The sequence below is a fragment of the Macaca fascicularis genome, chromosome 1 (assembly GCF_037993035.2).
Source record: "Macaca fascicularis isolate 582-1 chromosome 1, T2T-MFA8v1.1".
Taxonomy (NCBI): domain Eukaryota; kingdom Metazoa; phylum Chordata; class Mammalia; order Primates; family Cercopithecidae; genus Macaca; species Macaca fascicularis.
In genome coordinates, this window is record NC_088375.1 from 165438691 (window position 1) to 165457596 (window position 18906).

Sequence of the window (18906 nt, forward strand, 5' to 3'; positions counted from 1 at the left end):
CGGGCGGATCACGAGCTCAGGAGATGGAGACCATCCTGGCTGACATGGTGAAACCCCATTTCTACTAAAAATACCAAAAAAAAAAAAAAAAAAAAAAATTGCTGGGCGCGGTGGCGGGCGCCTGTATTCCCGCTACTCAGGAGGCCAAGACAGGAGAATAGTGTGAGCCCGGGAGGCAAAGCTTGCAGTGAGCAGAGATCGCGCCACTGCACTCCAGCCTGGGCGACAGAATAAGGGAGTTCTCTGAAAATTTAAATCTCCCTCTGTTTGTTTACTCAGAGATCTAAACTAGAGTGCAGGAACAATTAGGAATTCCATGGTTACCACACATGTAAGCCATGTCCTCCATGTTGTTAGCTTCTCATATTTTGATCTCTTTCTGCCTAGCTCTCTTGTCTGTCTCTGTATTGTTTCAAATCATAAGAGAAAAGGAATATCATTTATTGCCTCTTGCAAAGTAAATACTCCTCTATTTAATTGACGGAATGAACCAATGATGTCATTTAACAATTTGTTTGCTGGTGATCTCTGCTGCTCAAATCTCATTTACGTACACATTTACTCGTTTGATCTTCACAATAATCCCATGGAATTGGCAAGGCAAAGGCATTATTGACATTTTACAGGTAAGATTGTTCCTCAAATGATGGAGTAGCTCTCTCAGCCTGTTTAGCTCTCTGGAACTCGGTGAAGTCCCGGATTCACAGTGCCACAATAATAATACAGCAGTAGGATTCTAACATTGGAATGATGGGCGCATTGGCATGAAAAAGGGTGGCCTTATATCTTTGCTCTGGCCCTTTCTCCTTTGATTCTTTGGTCAATTACTTCAGCTGTTTGGGCACAAGTCTCCTACTCTGTAACATCGAGATAACAATCACTCTCTCTCAGAGTTGTGTACATTAAATAAGAACACATAGAAACAGCACTACCCCTCTAACATCATTGTTGTCTAGTAACAGTGGTTGATGGGAAGTACAGTCTGTACATGAAGGGAAACAGAGATTCAGATACTTATCCTGATGCCTTGCCATGGCCCTCAAATTCAGATTCCTAGAAACAAATTTTTACTTACACCCATATGTGCTTGCATTTCAAGGATTTGTTAGGTCTGATCAGCTGCTATTAATGACAAAATGCTGCTTGAGCTTGGTTGCTTTACAGTCTCTCTTTATAGCTTTGTAAGGTTAGGAAAAAATCTCTGAAATATCCTTGTGGGGCCATATTTATAAATTGTCACAGGTGTTGCTGGACCACTGTGAGCACTCAAATTTATTTTTATAGTCATGTTCACTTTCATGTAACTTTGGGTCTTTCATCTGGTCAATTAATGACTGCAGTAAAATAATGTGGAAAATCACCTAACACCACTATTCCAATAAAATAATTTGTTGCTGGTTAATGTAACAGCAACATTGCTTTAGAAAATATCTAGCAAATGTATTGAACATACATACCACACCTTCTTCCCAAGAAGGGCTTTTGTTGTTCATTGTCATGTTAATGAAACAGTTAAGTTAAAACAGGGGGTCAGATTTATTTTTTCTTTTCTGTGTATAGAAATAGTCTTGTAATTTGCCCCTCTGTCATCAGAAGTAAATGCATTAAGGGAATCAATGGTAAACACTTTCCAGTGTTATCTTCAGCTTCGTTCTTGCTTGCTGCCTGAAAGAAGCTGTTGCTGGGGAGGTGTATACCTTCAAGACTGTTCGTACTTTTGACACTTTGGGTAACTTCAAGAACAGAAGCTTTGAAAATCTAAATTACTCATCTCTATTCTGTATGATTATTGCTGTCATTCAGTTGAATGAAATTAAACTTGCCACTTGCATCATCACACAGAACCAAATTATAGAACACGTTTTTTAAAAATGTTATTTCATTTAATTAAAGAGTAAATAGAATTCTGCTTTGCTTCAATTGTTTGATATAAAATATACATTGAATAAAAGGGAAAGCATTAAGTTTCTGTGAGAAATTCAGTAAATAAAATTAAAATTGGAAGGAGGCACTACCCCTAGATGCTATTTATGCAACTATTCTTTTCATTTTATTTACCAGAAAGGTTCACCAAAACCTAAAATTTTCCCGTTCTTACTGCCTTGCTAAATTTTAGCCTTGTGTTTTGTTTTCATGGTGGTGGGGGAATCTTCTTTTGAAATACTTTTGTTTTTGGAGAGAAGCATGAATAATTTCTAACACAGAGAAAACAATCAGGCAGCCTGGAGCAGATCTTCCTCTTGGTTCTCACACTCTTTTTCATGGTACTCATTTTTTAAATGTGTAAATTTCACTTGAAAATTGGGATTAGTGGATTGTCTTGAAAAGAAATAAAATCTGGTCACAGTGAACCCACATTTCTGCATGACAAACCTCAGCAGAAGCTGGGACATGTGAACTCCAACTGCCTAAGTCCCCACTAGGCTCTATTGTCTCTCCATGCCTGCCAGACCGTTTTACTCAGTTAAGCTGCTGGAATGACTCCTAAAGGTATGTATGCATACATTTGTAAATAAATATGTTAATTTTTAAACAGCAGAATAATACTTAAAAGGGAGGGAGAGGCAGCCTCCAAGTCTACCTCTGATTACTTTAAAAATTTTCCTAGAATAAGTGTGATCTTAGGCAATTTTCTTATTTGTAAAACCAGAAATAATATTTGTAATTCCTATCTTTTGTAGTTTTATGACAATCACTAAGATGCTGCATATAAAACATTTGATCATAATGACTGGTACTCATAGGTGTGCAATAAATGTTAGCTACAAATGTTCTATGACAGCAAAATAAATGTAGTTTTAACAATTGACTTTGAGTTTCTATGAGTAGCAGATGCCTTGTTTCAGGATCTTTGATTTTCAGTTGCACTGTTCCCATTGAATACACTAGGATAATTGCCAGTGGACATGCTGCCTCTGTCATTCTGGGTGAGATCACTTGGTCTTGCGCTTTGCGCGGGGTAATGAGTGTATTAGGAAAAACTGAAGCAAACATGTGGGTGGATATTTCTTGTCAGAGCTTTGATTTGGATTCCTTGCAGAACAACAGAAATATGCATTATATTTTATTTCTCAAATGCAAAGAATAGCAGAGTTTCAAAAACAGGAGAGTGAGGCACTACCCTAAAGGAAGTTGTTTTAACACATTTGAAAGCAGCCTCTAGGAATCAAGGCATCATAGATGTTTTCCTCATTATTTCTCCTGATCATTATTTGGCACCTTTATTTGTTTTGATCCCTTCTTACAGACTTGCCAATGTTAATTTGCTGCAATTGTGATTTTTGGACCAGCAAAGGGTCTGCAGCTCATGCAGAGTATAGTAGATCATTAAATAGATTTCTGATTTACTGCCCTTAATATCTTCTTCAGGAATAGCAGTAGAAGCTTGTGGTTGGGGGTAGAGGATCTCTGATTACAATCATGGATAGAGAAATGGTTTCTCCTGACATTTTTCTTTCAGAGAGACTAAGCAAAACTGCCATACAGTTTAACAGTACCCTTCTTAACTCACTGCAGGTTGCCATGGAAACAGGAATCTCGCCTCAACATGAAAGGCATTTAGGAAATCTGTTAGGTTTTAACACTAGCATGATCTAAGCATCCTTGCTCACCACTAACAAGTCTAGCATCTCTTTTAGAATATCATTAATACTCATTAAATTTCTCTGCATATGGTTTTGGAGGTCTTCATATCATCTTTGATTTTTAAAAATTTTTTTGTGAGTGACCATCTTATCAGAGAATATGCATTTTGAGAACTATACTTAGCTCATCTAGCACAAGAAATAAGACTCACTTTTACTTACACTGTTATTTTCACATGATCCAGATTTAGATTTTAATAGAGAATAGCATGATTCCAATGGCAATTAACAAAATGTGCTAATACTTGGGAAATGTATTTATAAGAAAGAAGGACCAAGTGGGAATTTTTGTTCTGTAAACAAAGTTTAATATAAAATGCCCCTATGGTTACTTGTTTGTGCTGGGTAACTTTTAGGTTAGCACTCATATATTAGTTTAGTTTTGCCAAGTAATTTAATTTTAGCATTTGTTTTCTAAGACAGTCTACTTAGGAATCTTAAAACACTTAAAAATCTTTTAAGATTATGTTTCTGGCAAAATCAGTTTGACTTTTTGTTTTGTTGAACTATAAAATGTGATTCAAGAGCCACTTATTTGCTTAAAACAACTATAGTAATGGCTAAATCACCATTTTCTTCTATTTTACAAAAGAAGGAAAATGTAGGTGTACTTTTAGGGAAAAAAAAATGAGAAAAGGTCTATAAATTAGGACTCAAAATTTTACTTTTTCAAAAATGTGAAATGAAAGAAGTCACTTGTTCAGTAGTTAATCTTCTCCAGTTGACCATGACTTCACAAATTGGTGTATTTCTTCCCCTTATTGAAAGATTTTTAGTGGCTCTCAATGCTTATTCCTGGCATAGAGCAAGTGGCAAGTTGTGATGAACACGGACTTTGGAGTGAGAAAGCCCAAGTTTAATTCTCAACTCCGTCACTTGCCAATTGGGTGAAATTGCACAAGATATTTTAAGCCCCCTGCACCTCCTTTCATCATAAAGTTGTTATAAGAATTAAGTTAGACAATGCATGTGCCACACTTAGACTTCTGCTATAAGGCACACATACTGGCACATAATACATCCACAGTGAATTCAATTACAAGTATTATTATATTAATTTTATAGCTTGGATAATTTGACAGCACTGGTAAGCCAATATGTCTCTTTTTACTAAAATCAAGTCTCTTAACAGAACAGCCAACCAGGTATAAATTGGGCTGCTTGTAGCTCTCCTTCTTCTTGAGCTTGTTGTTTACCTTTGGGAAAAGTGGATTAGTAATACAATGTCCAAAACTCAGAGGATAGATAAGAGAATAACATATTAAGAACAAGCACAAACTGGAAATTTGATTTTTAGGTGGGACGTTGAACAAAACCAACCAACCAGTCATTTCTAGTTGAGAAGAGTCAGAGCATGTCTATAAGCAGTTCATTCATTGGCTTGTGTAGCTTTGGGACCATAATGAATTGGTGCATAATAAATTATTTATCATGAGCAGATCCAGAGTCCTATAGGATTATTCTAATTTGGTGTTTAATTTCTTTTATGTTGAGGTTTAAAGATAAAATGAAGTATATCGTTTTCCAACTCACCACAAATCAAAGGGAATAAAGAAAGTAGTAATCAGATGGAGACAAAAAGTCAATTTGATCAATGACTTAAATAATTAGCTCTTAAGAATGTTGTTTGGGGTAACAGTGAGATTTTAAAAACTGTACCAAATATAAGCATGTACAAATATAAACACCCAGTCCTGGGCAGCACTGCAAGAGAGCAGTCTTCCCTCCTCAGGGAAAGAGATTACCAGTATAAAACTCACAGCAGGAATGAGAAGAGCAGAAAGCATGCTCACAGCAGGCAGGCAGCTTCCAAGGACAAAGAAAGCAGAGAGCAACCAAGATGTCTAAGGCCAGTACCTGCTCTGGCCAACAGCAGACAGGAGCATGTATTCTTTGGAGACAGACAGATACAAAACGAAAGAAGCTATAAGAGAAGGGTCAAGCCATGCATTCTCAGCTTATTTCCCTAAGTACCAATCAGATAAAAAGGTAGTAAGAGAGGCCAGGAAGTCTTACTCCAATGGATGGTAGTCTACCTTAGTGTGAAATAAGTGTGCTGGTTTGCTAGGGTTACCATGACAAAATACCCAACTGGGAGGCATAAACAAAAGTAATATGTTTTATCACAGTTCTGGAAGCTGGAAGTACAAGATCAAGGTATTGGCAGGTTTTGTTTCTTCTGTGGCCTCTCTCTTTGCTTGCAGATGGCCACCTTGTCCTTTGTCCTCATGTAGTCCTGGTGTTTCCTCCGTGTGTTTGCACACCCCCGGTCTCTCTCACTCTCTCTCTCTGTGCACGTTCCAATTTTCTCTAATAAGGACACCATTCAGATTGCATTAGGGCCAACTCTAATGGCCTCATTTAACTTAATCGCCTCTTAAAGGCCCTATCTTTAAATACAGTCTCATTCTAAGATACTAGAGGTTAGGGCTTCAACATATAATTTTGGAGGGGATACAGTTTAGCTCATAACAATATGTTCACCTTAACAGCACAGTAATAACTATAGATTTTGCATTGCAATTAATATTTTGCTAACTTCTTTATTTATTTTTTTTCACTGAAAAAAATCTTGCCTCTTAGACAGCTTTTTCAGGAGTTAAGCTGTGTTCACAATGAGGGTCAAACCTGCATCTTACAGCTTAAAAACTCAGTGATGTATGCAAGCAAAATGAGGAATTGCCAAGTCTACCTTAAAATGACCATTTGCCATACAGTTATTTGATAGACCCATTAAATTCCAGTAAATTCAAAATGTTCCAATGTGACTAATCATTCCAGAAATGCCAATAAAAATGAAACAATAAAAAAATTATTTTTTTTAATTATAAGAATTATATTTTATTAAAGATTTGTTTTATTATAGTTCTATGTGATATGGGGTTCTAAAGTCACATAAACTTTTTCTTCTGGAGAACAGCTTGTTTAAATAAAGCTGAATACTGTTAGAGAGTAAGAAGAAAGATAAAGCCTGTTACCTTTGGCACAAATAACTATGAATGAAAAGAAATTAAGTGAAGCTATGAAGAAAAATCATTTGTTCTTTCACAGCATCTTTGTATGGAGACATCAAGAACTTTAAAAATGCTCATTAGTTAGGTTATATGATAAACTGCACCTTGAAAATTCCCTCTTGTCTTAGTGCATTTTGTGCTACTATATCAGAATGGACAGACTGGATAATTTATAAAGAAGAGAGATTTCTTACAGTTCTGGATGTTGGAAGTTCAAGGTGGAGGTACACACAACTAGTGAAGGTTTTTATGTTGTGTCATCCCATAGTGGAAGGCAGAAGTACAAGAGAACTCAAGAGAGCAAGGGGTGGGGGGCAATCTTGGTTTACAACAAACCCACTCCGGTGATAATCACGTAAATCCATTTATGAGGGCAGATTCCTCGTGAATCTAATCACCTTTGAAAGGCCCCACCTTCAAAACTGTTGCATTGGGGATTAAGTTTCCCATTCATGAACTTTGGAGGACATATTCGAACCATGGTGCCCTGAATTCAAATCTAAAATCTTTGGATCTTGCAACCAGACTGTAGAACAAAGAGAATGAAATAGAAGCTTTTTCAAGGCTATTTAGATCCATGAGTAGGCACCAATGTTCTGCTCATCCTCTGAATATGCTACATAAATTGGGAAGAATTAGGACCAGGTCTTCCCCAAACTTCTGGATCATACTTCAATGTATAGTTAGATAATAGGGAAAATGGAATTAAGAAAAATAATTCAGCCCCTTTGGTTTTGTGTTAAAATTACCGATAGGCCAGGCGTGGTGGCTCACGCCTATAATCTCAGCACTTTGGGAGGCTGAGGAGGGTGGAACTCCTGAGGTCAGGAGTTTGAGACCAGCCTGGCTAACATGATGATGCCCTATCTCTACTAATAATACACAAAATTAGCCAGGTGTGGTAGTGAGCAGGTGTAATCCCAGCTACTCAGGTGGCTGAGGCAGGAGAATTGCTTGAACCCAGGAGGTGGAAGTTGCAGTGAGTTGAGGTCATGCCATTGCACTCCAGCCTGGGCAACAAGAGTGAAACTCTGTCCCTCCCACCAAAAAATTACTGATATTAGTATCAAGAACTAAGATTAATTGAATCCTAATTCTATAACAGCACTGCTAAAACATTTGAAATTTCATTATTTTAAGCCTCTCTTGTACATAACTACCGTGGTACTCTGCAAAGGGCTGAGAAAAAACTAGAACATGGAATGAAATATGGTGTCTGGCTCCATGATGCTTATAGTTACTGAAAAACCAGACTTTGACAACTATATAACAGCTATAGTACTTGCTCATGAAGTCAAAGTTAGTTATTGAAGAGAAGCACAGGAAGCAAAGACTCACTATGTCTGGATAATCAAGGAAAGCTTCACAGAGGAGAAGACAGTTAGCCTGGATGGTGATGGATGAGAATTTTGTAGGAAAATTTTTTCTAAAACATTGAGGCAGAACATAAGAGAAGGACTGCTTAGTAGAAATATATACGATGAAATATAATGAGTGGAATGTTGGATGTGAAAAAACCGTTTGATGTTAGATAATGGAGGGCTTTGATAAAGTTTTCCAGAAATGGGAGAAATAACATATGATTTTTGCAACTGGAAGATGTCTGAAAGCATGGAGAGAGTGGCATGTGGATAGGAAAGCAGGTGGTGAACAACTTTTCCTGTGAAAGCATGTACTCCCCAGTCTTAGATTTTTCAAGGGCAACCTGAACATTATGTCCTTGCCTAAGCTAATTTATTTTTATGTACCCAAGAGCTTTGAACATGTGGTCACTTGAATGAAACATCCTCACACATTCCATCTCCCTTTGAACAGCATAATATAATCATAATAGGAAAAATTTTAATTTGTTTCACCAACAAAAATATCTAAGTTCTTCCTAGTCTATCCTGATAACATTTATATGCACTTACCTTAAGTTTGTGCTGTTAACTTTAGCATCTTGTCTTCTGTTGTCTTGCCAGACTGTGAGCAAGACGCTAACCCCAAATGATGTAGTCAGTGGTAAGTAAGCCTTCTTGCCTCTACTTTATAAAATATTGTCTCTTTTACTTTTATTTGAGTACTGTTATCTCTCGTTTCATCATGCTGGTCATTACATCTTTGACCCATGTGCCATTAAAATTGCAGCCAAGAGTTGGCTCAAAGCCATTCTCAGATGTTTGAGAGAACTCAGAAATGATCTCAATCCAATCGAGTGGCATCACAGAGGCTTTTCCTCCACTTATTGGCTGATGAACCTGTGTAGGGATTTTAGCTTCATCCTATGCATTCTTTCTTTTGAACAAATTCACGATGTTTGTTGATTAATGTTGCTGAAGTAAATTAAAGTACCTGACTTTTTAATTTTTAATTTCAACTTTAATTTTATATACAAGGGGTATATGTGCAGGTTTGCCACGTGGGTATATTGCGCCGAGGTAGTGAGCACAGTACCCAATAGGTAGTTTTTCAACCCATGTCATCCCTGACTCCCGCCTCTAGTGATCTGTAGTGTCTGTTGTTCCTGTTAATGTCCATGTGTGCTCAATGTTTAGCTCTCACTTATAAGTGAGAACATGCAGTATTTGTTTTTCTGTTCCTTTTTTAATTCACTTAGGACATGGCCTGCAGCTCCATCTGTGCTGCTGCAAAGGACATGATTTCATTCTTTTTTTTATGGTTGTGTAGTACTCTATAATATATACTAATATGTACCACATTTTCTTTATCCAGTTCCCCATGGATGGGTACCTAGTCTTTGCTATTGTGAATAGTGTGACAAGAAACTTAGGAGCGCAAGCATCTTTTTGGTGTAATGATCTATTTTCCTTTGGGTATATACCCAGTAACGAGATTGCTGGGTTAAGTTATTTGAGAAATCTCCAAACTGCTTTCCACAGTGGCTGAACTAATTTACATTCCCACTAACAATGTATAAGTGTTCTCTTTTTTCCACATCCTCACCAGCTTCTGTTGATTTTTACTGTTTAATAATAACCATTCTGACTGTTATGAGATGGTATCTTATTGTGGTTTTGATTTGCATTTCTCTGTTGATTAGTGATAATAAGCATTAGATCCTTAACTTTCACCATTTACAAAAATTAACTCAAGATGAATTAAAGATTTAAATGTAAGACCTCAAAACTATAAAAATTCTGAAAGAAAACCTAGAAAACACCCTCCTCGACACTGGCCTTGGCAAAGAATCTTTGGCTAAGTCCTCAAAAGCAATTGCAACAAAAACAAAAATTGACAAGTGGGGCCAACTAAAGATGTTCTGTACAGCAAAAAAAAGAAAAAAAAATCAACAGAATATAAAGATAACCTACAGATAAGGAAAAAATATTTACAAACTATGCATCTGACACATGTCTAATATCCAGAATCCATAAGGAACTTAAATCAACAAGCAAAAATAAATAACCCCAGCTGGGCGCAGTGGCTCACACCTGTAATCCCAGCACTTTGGGAGACCTAGGCGGGCGGATCACAAGGTCAGGAGATCAAGACCATCCTGGCCAATGTGGTGAAACCCCATCTCTACTAAAAATCTAAAAATTAGCTGGGTGTGGGGGCACATGCCTGTAATCCCAGCTACTTGGGAGGCTGAGGCAGGAGAATAGATTGAACTAGGGAGTCAGAGGTTGCAGTGAGCCAAGATGGCACCACTGTACTCCAGCCTGGTGACAGAGTGCGACTCCTTCTCAAAATAGTAATAATCATAATAATAATCATAATAAAACATTAAAAATGGGCAAAGGACATGAACCAAGACTTCTCAAAAGAAGACATTCAAACAGCTTACACACATGAGAAAACATTGTGCTTTTTACATGTATTGACAAATCATAATTTTGATTGGTCTTTACCCAGTGATGACATTAAAATGTATAGAATTCTTAGTGTATTGACTCTGGTATACCAAAATGCCTAACTGACAATCCCACTTAAATGTCTCACTGGTATCTGAAACTTAACATGTCCCAACACAACTTCTCCTGTTGCTTCCAACCGCTGTCTTCTCCATTTCATTAAATGGAATGACTATTCACCTACTTGACCAAGACTTAGACTTAGGAGTCATTCTATGCTCCTTTTTTCCCTCCCTATACTTTAAATGCAATCTGTCACCAAGTCAAGTCAGTTTTATTCTTAAAATATTTTTAAAATTTAACCTCTTGCTACCACCTTCATTGCTACTTACCAAGTAAAAACAACCTGGATTGCTTCGGAATCCTTCTAATGTCTCTGCTTTTACTCTTGTTCCCTCCATTTATTCTCAATACAGAAGCAAACGAATTCAGCTTTTAAACATGTAAATTAGATCATATTCTGATTGCTCAAAATCTCCCAATGCTTCAATACCTTCTTGTTGCAGCCAGAAAAATATATCAGCTTCATTCCATGGTGCACATCTAAGGCCCATCACCCTCTCCCAAATATCTGGGCAAACTAATTAGGAAGCTCAGCTGCTCCCTGCTTTGATGCATGGAAAAGATTCAAATCAAGATCTTTGCCCCAGCCCCAAGCCTAACCACAATTTAAAAATCCAAGCCAGTCTCCTTTTCTTGTTCTGTGAAGCCATCTGTGGGCCAGCTTGGGAAGTCTACCTTGCTCTCTCAAAAAAATTTATTATATAAGGAATAAATCTATTCATATTCTCTTGGGGTGTGTGTGTGTGTGTGTGTGTGTGTGTGTGTGTGTTTGTGTGTTTGTGTGTGTGTGTATGTGTGTTCATCATCAGTCTTGACATCCAAAGCAAATTTGGGTGTGGATTCATCTTGCTTCTGCACAATGACTATCTAACAATGAAGGAATGTCTCAATGATTCTTTCTGTGTGCTTTGTGTTCTAAAACTATTCCAAAATAAACTATTCTCTAATCCATTATTTTTTTATTTTTTAACATGTTATTTGTATGTTTGTTCTTGTGTATGCCCTATGAAGGTTCTGTTAGTATCTGCACATCTATCTGTCTGTCTATCTATCTATCTATCTATCTATCTATCTATCTATCTATCTATCTATCCATCCATCTAATCTATCTATTTTATCTCTTTCCTAATCAACTTGGAGTTATCATACTTGCCTCATTTACTTTTGGTGCTGTGTATTACTTTCACTCCAATATCTTCATAACTAAAATTAACGGGAGGACCCCCATAATTTCTGCTTAAAGATTTAGAGTTTGGGGCTTATTATTTCTTCTGTGAGTGTTTTTTACATCATGTATCACCAAGTATTACCACTCCTGGATGTTTTGAGTGTAGAGAGAACTTTCTTTCCTATTTATCAACCTGCTTACTATTAAGAACACTACTCTAATGGGAATTTGATCTCCTTGTATTTATCTCTGTCAAATTTTCCAGCTTTTGAAATAAATTTCAACTACTATCATATTATGGTCAGAAAACACATTGTTTCTTGCTTTATTACAGTATCTATTTACATAAACTATATCACTTTCCTTGGGGATTACTTCACATTTTTTATAATACTGACCAACATATGAGCATAGATATTCAGATCTAGATTCTATAATCTCATTCACATACAAATCATACATAAATGTGTAGTTCCTTGATCACTTGTTTATTTCTAAACCTAAAGCCCAGAAGTAAGTAGATTTACTCCATGTTTCATGCTCTAAGTTATACACAGAGCAAGTACTATGCCCTCTGTGGAATCTTCTCTCTCTTGCATTTATAGTCCAAGCCTAGTGTTCATTGTCTTTTTAATAGCTCAGCTTTTCTCCTGATATTTTATGTCTTTCTAAAATGAACACATGAAAAAACTACTCTTCTCTTTGGTTTGATGATCAGTGCTTTTCCATCATTTCAGGACCCACTTGCTATCACAGACCTTCCCTTTTCCTGTGGTTAATAATCTAGAAGAGTATTTTTAACCATCTAGAATATTATGACTAGATGAAATAGCCTGTTTGTCGGGAGCATCGTTCTCATTAGGTCATGTACGGTCAACGCATGTAACTTGCTTACATCACGTGGTTAACTCACTTACATTCTCTGAGTAATACTTCAGAGCTCGTCACAAGAAAGAATGCCTGGTGGCCATTCTAGTACACTGAAATGATATCAAGAGATGACACATATCATTAACAAGAACCCTAAACATAATCTCTTATCAAAACTTTTCGTCTTCAATTTTTTTATAGTTAGTGACTGATCAGAGAGGGGCCTGCTGGGCTGATCAGGCAAAGCTTTACTCTGAGGCTGGATCATGACCGAGGTCCTCTGCTTCATCAGTCTAGAAACATGCTCTGATTGATGCTCTCTGAAGTGAGGAAGCTAAGACTTCTACTCATAAGAGACTGAGAGAAAAATGTTTTCCTATTAATAAATAAAATGAGATAAAACTCAGCAAAGGAGCAGAATATTTGATTTACACATCCTGTTCTTCTGAGAATTGCCATATGAGAAAATATAGGGTCATTATGTGAACTTGATATGACTGCAAGGGGGATTGTTAAGGCCAGTATAATAGACCTTTAACATTGTGATGAGCACCTCCACTGTCGGGTCAAACATGCCAAGTGAGTTTCAGGCCTTCCCTGGGATGGTTTTCTTGTGTTCTGGTGGAATGCAGACCACTTTCTCTCTGTTAACACATTCTTTCATGAGACAAGAGCTTAAAAATAATAGCTACCTTCTATTAAGTTTCTACAATGTTATTAATGTCTTAATATAATAACAGTTAACACTTTTAAATACCTACTATGCTGCAGGCACTATTCTAAGTAACTCGCTTATCTTCACAACAACCTTATGAAGTAGGTATTTATTACAATCTCCATTGTTAAAGATATACTGAGAAACGAATACTCTTCACAGAAGAATGTATAAAATGTGAATAATGATAAAATGAACACCTAAGTATTCAGTATCCCTCTTAAGAAATAAAACACACATCACTTTCCTCTCCTGTCCCATCTTAATGAACCATTATTTTGAATGTGTTAATATCTTCTCTCTTCCCTAAGGTGTTTTTTTTTTTGTTTTTTTGTTTTGTTTTTTTACTCTATCCTGAATATCAATACAGGATTTCATGTTTTCTATGAATTGCTGATATCTTCTCCAATTTTATGTCTTTTTTCTGTTCACTGTATCCTTTGTAATTAATTTTAATGTAGTAAAATTTATCCATTTTTCTGTTTGAGATTTATAGCCCAAGTTTCTTGTTGAAAATATCCTACTCACTCTTGAGTTTATAATGATGATATTCCATATTGCTTTCAAGAGGCTTTATAGTTTTGATTTTTACCCCCTGGAAATGATTTTTATGAGTGATGTGACATATAGGTAATCATTTACATTTTACAGATAAAAAAATGACACAAGGTGATTAATTGCCTTGCTCAAGGTTCACAGATGGTAAATCATAGAGCTAGAAATTGAACCCAGGCAATCTGGGTCTGGATGCTGCCTCCTCAGGTATAACTACAGCAAGTACACAGACGCAGTAATGGATGTTCAGGGAAGTGAAGTGACTTGTCTAAGGTAACACAATCAGTAAGAGCTACCTACAGAGAATATGCAAAATTCAACATGCTTCATACCAGAGTTCATACACTTTCCTTACTATGGACTGCCTCCTAGGACCACATCCTGGTCTTATGAATCTGTTTCTACAAATTCTCCTTTCTCCTTGCTTTGGGGAACCATTTTATTCTTTAGTTACTTTTGCAAAGAGCTGGTTTTAGCCATATTCTTTCTATGTAACTGGTTTAACCCACAAAGTAAAAATTTATCTCTTAATTCTGAATTTATCTGATGTCATGTTTCTCTGAATTTACCACAGTCTTATTTCTTAGTCTGAATTTATATGTAATTTGTACTTCTTAGAGTCCCATCTGCTGACCTTCTAATATTGTGCATTCAAATGCTATTTATAGCAGATCATATTACTCTTAGCTTCTTGTTACCTCTTTTTCAATGATTGCAATTAACACTTCAAGGATTTCTTTGATCTCCCTCCTTTCCTTCTCCTTGGGCTCATCTTTTACTGTTTCTTTCATTTAATTCACACTCATCTAGTTCTACACAAGTCAAAGATAATAGCTGACTCTTCCCTGCCATGCCTTGCTAGGATAGAGATAAAGGTAAACTTTTTGATCAAAGTTGGCCACTGTTTCTTACTCTTAAAGATGAATTATAAATGCTCAGCCTTGTGGTTAGTTTGGCTTTCAATGAAGCAAACTTAAGTTATTTCTGGAGTTTTAGAAGGTCTCTGATACAGCCTAAATTAGCTCTAAGTACAACTGTCATGCATAGAAATTACTCTTTTGATTTTGCTAATACATCTCTCCCTGCTCAAAATGCCATTTGTCCTATGGTCACCTACTGAAATTCTGCTCATCATTTAAAGGTCAAGTCAGATATCACCTCCCTGTGGGTACTTTTCTGATCAGCCAAAGCAGAATCCAGTGCATAACTAAAGCATTTGACATCACTCTTAGCTTAATATATTCAGTTTTAGATTACTTTAGTATTATACATATGGAGTCTCCCAATATATTGCAAGTTCCTTCAGGAAAACAACCTAGAACTTATTTTAGGTAACTAACTACAACAATCTTTCTTGTTGGGATTATAGTTTTCTAATGAGAATTTTATAGGCCTATTGTAATATATTTGAAGGTATGTATTAAGCTTAAATGAATGACATGATTAGATGGGCTGAATAATCCCTTATTCCTTCATGAAATTATTTAGGATTTACTCTATACCTGGAATTGTATCTTGCAGTAAAGATAATAGCATGAATATAATGCAGGTTCTATCTCATAGACTGCTGAGGTAGATAGATGAGAAACAAAAGAGAGGCCATGTGGTGTCATGGAAATACCCATGCTTGAGTGTCAGCACAGCTCCTTGGTTACCAGCTTTGGCATGTGCTATTATTGGTAGAGCCTTGGATATGCCTTCTAGTCTAATGGTGCCTAAATGTTTTCATTTGCAAAATGATGGGAATAACTTTTCACCTTTTGGGAAAGCTTTTAGGTATGGAGATAATGTACAATTATCAATAGATGAAAATGATTATTATTATTATAGCATAATATAACATATTAGCTAATGTGAAGGCAGCCAAGATTGTTTTAAAACAATTCAGACTGGAGGATTAATTTAGATGACTAAGTTAATCAAGTGGTATGTCCACCAAAACCAGACTTGTCCTTGGGACACAGTCTGCTTGTAGAAAGAACTACTGTCAGGAGCCCTTCAAATTTCACATGCAAGAGAATAGGGAAGTAGATAAAAGTTATTTAACGATTGTTATCTGTCACTTTCTTATTAGTGGCCCTATAAAGGCCATTATAAAGTTTTAATATGTTCTCCATTGGCATAATAGCTATGTGAATACGTGGGCATTATAATCCCCTTATTACAGACATAGAAACTGAGATTCAGAGAAGTTCAGTGTCTTATAGTCACACAACATCTCTGATATTGTAGTCTAAAAAGCCTAATTATACTTCAAGAAAAGCTTGTGTGTGTGTGTGTGTGTGTGTGTGTGTGTTTGTGCGCGTGTGTGTGTTTAGCCATTTTACCAGGCAGCATGTTATTGAATAATGACTTTGAACATCTTCCCTTATTAACTCCATTTCAGGTGTGTTTTGGGAACAGTGTCATCTTTTTGTTGCACCAAATGACACATAATGTACTGTCCAGGATAACAACTGAAACCTGAAGTGTTCTTTAAAAAATTCCAATCTGAGTTTTTAGAATGTAGTGGGCCTATGACTACTGGCAAATGGAGGTAATCTTTGCCCTCCTAGATGAGCAAGTAGCTGATGTACCTCTTACATAGTGGAATAGAAGACTATTATTTCTAGATGAAATAGTCTGCCTGTTGGGAGCATCATTCTCATTATATAATCTAGGTTGAGTTGATGCAAAGGGTATAATTAAGCATCACTACAAATTTTGTCTGTGCCTCCTGTGGCTGGTCCTATTCCTTTCTTTTCTTTAAATTACTGGAACATGTTTGGCTGTACTTTACATTTCATATATACTGTGATGTAGTCAGGCTTTCAATATTATAGTCTTTTAATTAAAGAAATATCCAAAATTTGTTATGAAATAATATTACTGTATATTTAACACTGAATTGTTTATGTTCTTCTCCTTTACTATAAATTTGTGAAAATGAAGGTTCTTACATGTATTAGTAACATTATAGTACAAATATATTATATTTATGTTATATATATTTGTGTACTATATGTCTTAAATGTATATGTACATAATTACATATGTATAAATATATGCATATATAGCCTCTTAAAGTAGTCTTTTCAACAAAATAATCAACAAGATAAATAATAAGTAGAATTCAAAGTATTTTTGAACATGGTTATATATATGTTCACGTCTTCAAATTTGAGGAACACTCTGCTAGTGTTTTTAGTACTAAACATGAAAATGACATATAAAAGGGAATATATTTGTCCATGGAAAAAAGTAGATGAGTATTCTGAGGTGATACCTTTCATAACTGGAGTGGCCTCACTATGTGGCATACTAAACCCTTGGCAACAACGACAATGAGGAGAGGAAAGAAACTAGAATTAAAGGATATAGGGCCTGGTTCTGTGACACTGAGTCTAGTCAACATGCAAGCCCTGGCATGGTTTGGGCAGATGTCAGCACCTTTGCTTGGGGAACATGGAGACAGGAAGAATGTCAAATCTGGCCTGTGTGGCAGTGTGAAGGGCTGTTAACTAATATAACCTAGCTGTTGTTGGTGGTCTAAGGACAATGTCATGTATCTTATAGCCTTGGGTAGAAAATCAAGGAGACATCAAAGAGAGGAAAAGAATCACCTGGTAAGAGTTGCACAGGTTTCATGGCCGTGTTGGTTTCAGGAAAGATCATTGTCTTATCAGGCAAATGGAACAGGCCTGCCTTGTCCTCTGGAAGTAAGTGTCAACATGCTGTAGGAGTCAGGGAGCAGAGAAAACTGTGACTTGGAATCTACTTAAACTTAACCAAATGCTTATCCATGGCACACCAGACACTGGGCCTATTTATTACACAATCCAAAGCCCATCACATGATAAACACAGAGCTTCTTACATAGCCTCTGAGTTTGCCATAGTTGGCTCAGAGAAAGGGGCAGATGAACAGGGGTTCGGAAAGGCAGAGTCAGCAAGAAATTAAGTTCGCCTAAAACTGCAGCCTGTTACTGACCTACCAGATAATATCAGAGAATAGAAACAAGAAATGGGATAATGAATAGCCATTGCTCCACTTGCAGCTGATACAATAATTTGTTAGAGGTTTCCCAATCTGAAAAACAAAATCTGCCTGTCTAAAAGTCCAACTCAGGCTTCCTGGGGATCAATAAATACTTGAAAAAAAGATGATCAAATGAAGGTAGGAAACAAGCTACCTTAGATTAAAGAACAAAGACAAAAGCAACCTTCATTTTTGTAATTTTTTCCCATAACTAAATATTCCCAAATGCTTTACAAAGCTTTTAATTGCATGCTAGCAGCAGAGGAAATGCTGGTACTGCTATGTGCCAGCTTTAGCCTACACAGTGCAGGGAACATCAAATGAACTCGCTAGGTATAAGGGATTTGCAGAAAGCTCACTCGATCTCTTCTCTTGGAAAGCACACCTTCTCATTTCCAAGCATCCACACATTTAATGGGGAATAAAGTGGCCTATCTACAATGCTTTCACTGAGTAGTCATGAAAACAGGAAAGTAGTCAAGATGGGGTGATAGAAGTGGGTGACACTTGCGACCTAAGATTCCAGTTAGAACCTTATGATGCAAATATAGGCAGGGCTAGAAAACAGCGAGAGTCATGTGCATCCACAGAAAAAGACCTGAGCACCAAGTAGGGTATGAGAGTAGAGGGCAGGGAAGCTTTAGAGAACTTCAGCTGGAGAGAGACAGAATTGGCAAGACCTGGGGTATATAAAATGGTCCAGAAACATTTTAGGTTTCTCTTTTTAAAGGTTGGCCTACATTTCAGCACACCCACTCTCTTCAGATCTATAGGTAACAAAGAGCTCCCACAAGCCCTTTCTCATCTGGCCCTTAGTACAGGGACAGCATGACTAACCAGACCCTGAAATAATTCAACTGTGAACTTAGATGAGTCAAGGCCTGGAAGCCTGAAACCCTAAGACTCAATGGGAGAATTGCTTATATTTTAATATAATAGGATTATGAATAACTGTATGGACACAGCAAGAGATGAGACTCTATATTATGCAAGAACCTTGGGA

At 36.7% G+C, this 18906-nt stretch overlaps 1 long non-coding RNA gene across 2 annotated transcripts in view; it reads left to right on the plus strand.

Moving 5' to 3' along the window:
- Positions 1-319: 319 nt before the first annotated feature.
- The window catches only part of LOC135968739 (uncharacterized), a 33642-nt gene continuing 15055 nt past the window's right edge, over positions 320-18906 (plus strand). Inside the window, exons 1-3 of one of the 2 annotated variants that reach the window (XR_010583693.1) lie at positions 320-626; positions 6232-6306; positions 8623-8662. This is a non-coding gene — a long non-coding RNA (uncharacterized lncRNA). The remainder of the gene's footprint in view (positions 627-6231; positions 6307-8622; positions 8663-18906) is intronic. The other variant, XR_012428249.1, reaches the window with a different exon arrangement.